Consider the following 8,231-nt stretch of genomic DNA (forward strand, 5'->3'; position numbering starts at 1 on the left):
TGCATTTCACTGTCAAGAACATAATTACAGGCAATTTAATTATTGTATAATGGAAAGGGTCCGTGTTCCTGAGCAGCACAGCCAGATCCTCTTTTGCCTCCCTGGGCTCTGTGCGGTGCAGACGTGGGGAGGGGTCTGACTGTGACCAGGAGGAGTGCCTGCACAAGGACCTTGCAGAATGAAGATGGAGACTGGGTGAGGCTCAGCTGAGGGAGAATTTCAGTTGTCCTTCTCTGTAGAATCACAGAACCATCTGGGTTAGAACACCCAGTCCAACCCCCCTGCCAAGGCAGGGTCACCTGGAGCAGGTGGCACAGGAATGAGCCCAGGTGAGTTTGGAATGTCTCCAGAGCAGGAGACTCCATGGCCTCCCTGGGCAGCTGTTCCAGAGCTCTGCCACGCTCCATGGAAGGAAATTCTTCCTCAGGTTGAGGTGGAACTTCCTGTATTGTAGTTAATGTCCATTACTCCTTGTCCTGTCACTGGGCACCACTGAAAAAAAGGTAGAAGGATCAGGCTATTTGGAGCAGTAACCCCATCCCTGGCAGTGCCCAAGGCCAGGTTGGACGGGGCTTGGAGCAACCTGGGATAGTGGACAATGTCCCTGCCCAGGGCACAGGGTGGAACAAGATGGTCTTTCAGGTCCCTTCCAACCCCAAACCATTGCGTAATTACAGAATTACTAGTTACTAAGAAACCAGGAGGCAGAAGTCTTCAGTCTGAGCCTTCTTTGGCAGGTTGCAAGTTCTAATTAGGACACGGTCTCTTTCCTGAATTGCATTGTACATGTATAAATCATGTCATCTAATGCATGGCTTCTTTTCTTCTCCCTTATCCCACACTCTTGTTAAAGTCTTTCTTCTTCAAACCCTTTTGTCCATGAACTTGAGACCCATTCCTTCCAGCCTGGAACTTGTTTGGTTTCACTACTATGTAAACTCAAGAAATATATCCCATGGGAAACATGTCCAAGAGCTTAGAGGCACAGAGAGCAGAGGAGGGTCTGGAGAGAGGGATATTCTGTCTTTATCACTCAGGACCCATGAATATCAGGGTATAGTCAATATGCTTGTGATTTATTATTCCTTGTAATATCAAATTCTCCCCTCACACCGGTGTCAGGCCATTGATTTTACTGGGGACAGGAACATTGTGACTGACAGGAAGAACACGGCTCATGAAGTTACCGTTGGATTGTGGTATCCAAGCCAAAGACCCCCAGAAGGACTCCAGGGAGCAAAAACTCCACATCAAAGGAGAGCAAGATGACTCCTGCTGCAGGGGGGCTGTAGGAAGCTTCTCCAGGGGAAACTGTGACTCAGCAGCAGGCCAAACCAACCTTTAAAAGTAGAAAGAAGGTGAAAAGGAAGAGAAAGAAGGGCCAGCAGGCACATTGCTGTTGCTCTGTCTGTCGCCCAAACACTGCTGTAGTCAGTACAAAGGAGAGGCAGAGGAAAGGGAACATCGTGTTGTCTTCATTTAAAATGCTCCCAGCATAATCTCTGCTAACACAGCTCCATCCCTGGGCCTCTGTCTTGCCTTGTCTCAACAGGAATACACTCCAGTGCATCACTGCAAGCTCCTTCTAAGATTCTGCCCCCTCTTATGCCACTGGAAAAGTCTCCCTGCTCCTTACCCTGGCTAGTGAGCCCCTTTTGCAATGGGACACCCACATCCCCACCCATAATCTCAGCCAGGGCAGAGACTCAGCTCTTCCATCACCACATACAAGACCTGGACCCCCCTTCTGCAGGACCACAAGCTCACAGCCAAGTCTCCAACATGCTCTGGGTTGATCAAGCATACCACAAGTACCAGCACACCACCAGGCTGCAGGGGCATCTCCCCACGTGATCAAGACTCTCCAGATCCTCCCCCTATGGATTTAAACCCGTGCCAGGGAAAGAGGAGGAGCCCCTGTGGAGCTTTCCCAGGTGGGGCATCCCAGCTGCCCACCAAGCAGGGCCTGCTGATGGCAACACGAGGGCTCGTTCACGAGTCAACGTCAGCCAGGCTCTGCACAGCCTCCCTTTCCCTCCCACTGGTACCCAGCAGCCAAAAAGCACCATGTTGATTATTCAAGAGTGGGCTCTTAACAGCTCTAATCAGCTGATAATCCAATAACACACTCAGCTGAGCTGCACTCTCAGCTCCCAGGTCCCTGCCGCTGAGAGAACATTTACAGCTGCCTCGTGTTGATAAAAACTGCCCGGCTGGCAGGAGGGGAGCACAGCAAGTGAATCACACTCCCTGCTTGCTCCTGCTCCTCAGCCAGGCCGGCACACTCTTCCTGCCAGCCCAGCCATCCCCAGCTCCTCTCTGCTCCCAAATTTTGGCACAGCTGGATGCTGGTGGGGTCCTGCCTTGCCATGTGTGCAGCTCCCACAGCCCAGCTCCTGGGATCCTCAGGGAAGTAAGCTGCCTGTTCTCTAGAGCTATGCCCTTGGCAAAACTGCTTTAAATATAATAAATAAAAGGGGAAGCATCAAATCCACACTTTCAAGGCATTTGAAATGCAAGATGCCAGGGACCAGCCAGCACAGCCTCAGGCCCTTTCAGTTCTCCAACACTTCTACACAAACTGTGAGTGTTCAGCCAGGGTGGCCTGGAGCCAGCGCAGGAAGAGACATTAAATGCAGGAATATCTCTTCCTCTGCATCACCCCAGCTTTCCATCCCAACCCCATCCTGAGGCAGGCAGAAAACCATTCCCACCTGCTTCTCACTGCTTTCACAGCTTGATTTCTCAGATAGAGAGTCTGGCTGAGCCTCCTGGCAAAGTCCTGTCTCTCCTTGTCTCACCTTCCTTTTTGCGTTGCTCCTCTTGTCCACCCGGGTCCCTCCCCGGGGCTTTGTTCTATGATGGGGTCATGCTCAGCCCCTCCTGCCCCACACAGCAGCTACCTGACCCCATCTCGTTAATCAATTCCCCTCATTAGCCATGTAATTACAGGCAACTGCTTAATTCTTGCAGGTGTATGACAGGGCTGCACTAGAAAAAATGTGGAAAGCCATTTCTGGGCCTAAGTACAGATATTCCATTAGGAAATGAAACCAATTTCCCCAAGCACTGAAAGTAGTTGCGTCTGTGTGTGCATGTGTGCAGGAGTTTGTGCATTCAGAGCGTATCACCCTTTATTTCCTGAAACACTTTAGCTGGCAGATTTACTGCTCAGACAAAAGGGTATGAAGAAATCTGTATCCCCTCTGTAGCCCTTTCTTGGGTACCAGAAGAATTAAAGTAAAATGGAATGAAAGTAACCCAGAGCAGAGTGTTTCTTCCTCATCAGCTCTCCCAGAGCACAGATGTCTCCAAATGGTAATTTTTCCATGGGTGCCCCTCTGGAGCAGCAAAGTGTGTGGTTTGGAGTCATATGAAGATGTCCAGGTGTAATTGAAGCTAAGCTGGGGTGGTTGGTCAAGGAGGAGAGCTGGACCAGGCCTTCTCCATGGTCAGGAGGCAGTGGGCATCACACACCCACAGTGCCATGGGGTTCATGCTGCTCTTTTCTCTCCTGGTTGCCATAGCAAGCTCACAGCCAGCAGGAGCAGCACCAGCTGCCCATCCTCACCAGAGCCTCCTGCAGCCACCCAGGAGGGCTCCTAGTAGAGGCAACAGTCACCCCACACAGACCATCATGTACCTGTCCTCCTACACTGCTTCCACCTATCCTCAAAGCCAGCTTGCTCCCCTCCACCCCTTCTCCTGTCTTCTCCCCTTTCCTGCAGACCCCAATTAATCCTGGATGTAATTTCCCTGGATCTGCATCAGGAATGAGCTGTGCCCTCCTGTTCTGGCAGGTCTCTTTCCCATCTCCAGCCTTTCCTCACACACTGCAAAGTCCCAGCCAGCACTCCTTCTCTCCCAGTGCTTTTGCTCCCTGCCCTCTTTGTAGTCTGTCTCCTCTGTGCCAAGCTGCCAGTCCTGGGTCGACTTGTCTGCAGTTGGACTTGATGATCTTAATCATCTCTTCCAACCTTAATGATCCTGTTGTCCACAAAAATCTGATTTGTTACCCAGTGTGCAATGTTACCCAGCCAACATTCCATTATTCTGTAATATCAGCAGTGTTCAGTGCCACGGGATGGGGCATGCACATCCTGATGCAATCAGAATTCAGGGACAAAAAGAAAAGCCCGTTAAAATCCAGAGCCCAAACCTCCTTCTTGCCTCCACAGCAAAGTTAGTTCAGTGCTTCCCCTTGTGCTGTTTATTTTGGGTATAGAGCAGCTCCAAATACCTACAATAGGGCTCCTCTGCTCTGCTGTGTGTGTAATCCCCTCTCTTAAAACAGCCCTGATTATATGCTTAGGGAAGAGGCTGGAAAAGCCCAAGGGACACCACGATTCTCTGCAGAAGAATCTGGGAAGAGCTGGGGTTTTGGAACTGAAAACAAAGTGCAGAAGTATCACTGCTTCTCTGTGCAAAAACCCTCACAGCAGTAATGATGTGCTTGGGGAGCTGGGGCCACTGCAGACACGTCTGGGAGTGGGACAGGATGGGTGGGAAGGAGGGGAGCTGGTACAGCACTGCTCCAGGGGAGCACGGTCCTGGTGGAGGCTCTTCAGGGCTCCAGAATGCAGGTGGCAGCCCCCAGTGCTACATCTGCAGGAGTGAGCTCAGGCCAGATGTGACCATCCCACCCATGGTCTCCAGGTCCTGGCTGCTCACTACTCTCCAGTCCTTCCCAATTCCACATTAACTGGGCCAGTGCACAGCAATTTAGAACGATCCCACTGGGCCATGGAAGGTCCATGTGGGTCTTGATCAGCCTCATTTCACACTCCAGGCACAGGGATATGATGAGCTGCTTCCTCTCTCACCTTTCAGATCCTTCTGGGTTCATAAGGACCTGAGGGAGTGGAAAAGACCCAACTGTGCATCAAGCCCCTGCCCAGGTGATTTTCTGTACCAGAGCCTTTGAGTCCTTTTTCTGAGGTGTTTTTAGGCAGTGTGAGGGGTGAGGATGAGCAGAGGGTACATGGGCAGCACAAGAGCTCCACACATGAGCTGATGGGCTGGAGGGAACCATGCAAGAGGGCATTGAAACATGTCCAGGCCTTCCTCAGGCCCTTCTCCACCTTTGGCCCTCGATCTCTGGGGCACATTCACTCCCCAGCCTTGATAAGGAGGTGCCCAATTAGCAGGAACAGCTTTCTAGTGGAAAGCACTGGGCTGGGACTCCCAGCTCGTTTCACAAATCGCTGGCCCTGCAAAGCCATCAGTGGGTAATGGCCCAGTCTGAGCACTCCGGAGGGAGCCAGGAGCCCTGAGCCAGAGGCTGTGTGGTTTGTTATGGTCCTTATGGTCCCCTACACCCCCAGCCCACCCCAAGTACCACCCTCTGTGCCAGGGGCATTCCTGCTGGGAAGCAGTGATGGTGTACTGTGGTTTCTCCAGGGGCTTTGCAGAGACCCCCCCCTTGCATAGGATTTTCCAGTGTCATGAGGAATAAAATCCATCTATTCCTGGTGGTCATTTCGACTGAGCAGCCTCTGGGGCATACTTGATTTGAGGCTGATGATCAGGTGTACCCCAGTCCTTGGCAGGCAGCAGCTCTTCCTGAGGAGGGTTTGTGCTGAGAACAGTAAAAGCTGTGCAGGAACCTCCCCAGGGTCACTGTGCTCACCAGAACTGAGGCTGGGAAGGGCAGCACTGGCCAGTTTGGGGCAGGAGGCACAGAAAAAAGGAGCACCTGCAGCCAGAGACCTGGCAGCAGTGTGCAGGTTTTGGGATAGTACCCCAAATATTTGGTACCTGGCTCAGTGGGGACCTGACCATGCTCCTGGAGCCTTCAGCCCTGTGACAGCATTGCCCCTGCTGCCAGCCCAGTGCTGGCTGCAGCGAGGAGCCCTGCAGGGACTCTCTGGAAGTCACCTGGCAGAATCGAGCCCACGGCTGGGCTGGGGTTTCGCACGACCTGGCCCTCTTGCAGTGCTGTGCTCTGTTCCACCACGGAGCATCCAGGGCTCCCAAACAGAGCTCGGCATCACCTCCCCTCCCTGCTCTGCCTCCTCCTTCCTGTCATTCGGTGACATAATGGAATCAAATTAAAGCCCCATTTACCAGTTTTATTGCCTATTATTTATAATACTCCAGCTCCAAAGTGCTGTTTTATAGAGTGCTTAAGCTGCCATTGCTGGATAGAGTTTGCCATAAATGTCTCCACATGCACAGAACATAATGTCCTTGTGTCGTGCAGGAAAAGGGAAGAGATTATTCTCAATTATTTCATATAGTCTGTTTTATTGTCTTATTGTAATAAACTGTCATACCCTACAACACTTTAAAATCAATAGTTTGCATTAAAAGTAATGAAAAGTAGTTATTAATCCTGCTTAGTGCTTCCGCTCTTCCGCTCACCGCGAGCCCCTGGAACGGGGAGCGGGTGATAATTATTCATTTCCGATCAATAGGAGCATTTCCCAGCGCTCCTCTGTGTACCTCTGCTCTCGTAGCCGTGCAAGGTAATAACACAGGAGGGCAGGGGTGGAGGCTGGCGATTTGCTATGCCTCAGTTTCCCCCATCCCCTGTGGCTGTGAGACAGGAGGGTTTTGTTTGAGAGACAAGCCCAGGTTTAAATCGGACCAGGGGGATTATTCAGTTTTGTTTTGTCTCCCTGAGAGCTGACAGATTTATGGCACACCAGGGATTTTTTCAAACACAAATCAGATCTGTTGGCTCATGACAGGTTTTTGCTCATCCCTGGGCTAACTCAGTTAGCATCAGACTCTTCTCATTGACCGAGCTGTGCATCCCAGACATTTCACCAGCCATGACTGAGCCACTGCCGGGCATTTCACCCAGCAGTGCCAGCTCACAGGCCCCAGCTGGGAGGGATGTGCCCCAAAACAGAGTCCAGTGGCACTGGGTGTGTGGTGGTGTCAATTCATTTACTGCCTGCACTCTCAGCGTGATACCAAAGGCCTTGCAGAGATTTAGGGGATCCTGGAGCCCTCACCCCAGCAGAAAGATAGGAAGTGCCAGCTTGAAGCACACCCAGCTTCTCACCAGCACTGAGAAGCATCTAAACAGCCACCACCAGCTGTTTCCAAACTTAGGCTTTAGGTCTCTCCAGCACCTGGTAATCCTCCAAATCTTGGATTTATGCAGAGCTCTGAGGCATAGAATTTTTCTTCTTTGGGAACAATCCACCAAGCCACATCCTCCATCCATGGTGTTCCCTTCTCCCGTTCCTCTGGGACATGCAACAGCCAGGCAAGGCAGAGTTAGGCAGACACTCATGGTTTTGCTGGTGCTGGTGGGCAAAACATGATGAATTATGAGAAAAAAATTGAGCTGGATTCAGGTTTCTTTGGGATCCTGCAGTGAGGCATGCAAATCTCACACTAGCTGGGCCAGATGAACCAAATTTGACCTTATTCACATCACTCTCTTTGCTTTATGACCCCCCCATACTGCATGGGACATGGGAGTTGCTTCATGGATTGTTGTTGTTGCCAAAAGGTGACATGGAAACCACAGTGCAAATTGGTACTTTGGAAAAGCAAAGTGGCCTCTTCCCAAGGACATGCTTTTGGGGTCACACTCACTGCAGACATGGTAGAATGCAGCAAGATAAAAATTATTTGCATTTTCTAAAACCTGAATTTTGTAAAAGAAGATGATAAGGTTATGATTACTTTCCCCCAGTGGCCTGCTCCAGGCTGGCGCTGTGCTGGTACCCATGGCACAGATGGGAACAGCTGCTGAATTTCAGCTGGGGAAGGATGGAGAGAGCAAACAAAGGATGAAGCACGTTAAGCATCAGGGCCATTCCTTTATATTCACTATTTTTAAATCATATTTCAAAATAATAATATTTTTAATATATTTTTTTCAGTGGGAAGGCCCAGTCAGTTGTTTGGACTGACTCTGTCTTGGATTCAATACAGTTGTAATAAAAAGAGTGCAGTAGCACATTAATTGTCTTGATAAACATCAAAATCACCCCTCCACCTGCACACACAGGATTGTTATATCAATATCAGAGTAGAATTTCTTCACTGCTGCCTCCTGTGATAGCCGAGAAACAGAACAAAATAGCAAAGCCCAGGAAGAGTTATCAGTGCCTGATCAGATCTCAAGAGATTTTATTTTTATTTTTAATAAAGTCTATCTTCCCTCCTGTTTGTCAGAAGCACTTGGCTTTAAATGTTGCATGAGCAGAAGCAGGAATTGCGTGTCTGTGTTCACTCAGGGAAGAAGGCATAAGCAGCCACGTCCACTC

General features: G+C 50.4%; 1 long non-coding RNA gene across 2 annotated transcripts; it reads right to left on the minus strand.

Moving 5' to 3' along the window:
- Positions 1-811: 811 nt before the first annotated feature.
- Positions 812-2,917, minus strand: LOC137486293 (uncharacterized). Of its 2 annotated transcripts, none has more exons than XR_011005669.1 (2): positions 2,715-2,917; positions 812-1,339 (listed from the first exon to the last, which is right to left on the minus strand). It is a non-coding gene; the product is annotated as an uncharacterized lncRNA (long non-coding RNA). The 2 variants fall into 2 exon arrangements; XR_011005668.1 differs by having other exon boundaries at positions 2,802-2,891.
- Positions 2,918-8,231: the final 5,314 nt, after the last annotated feature.

The sequence above is a fragment of the Anomalospiza imberbis genome, chromosome 21 (genome assembly GCF_031753505.1).
Source record: "Anomalospiza imberbis isolate Cuckoo-Finch-1a 21T00152 chromosome 21, ASM3175350v1, whole genome shotgun sequence".
Classification (NCBI taxonomy): Eukaryota; Metazoa; Chordata; class Aves; order Passeriformes; family Viduidae; genus Anomalospiza; species Anomalospiza imberbis.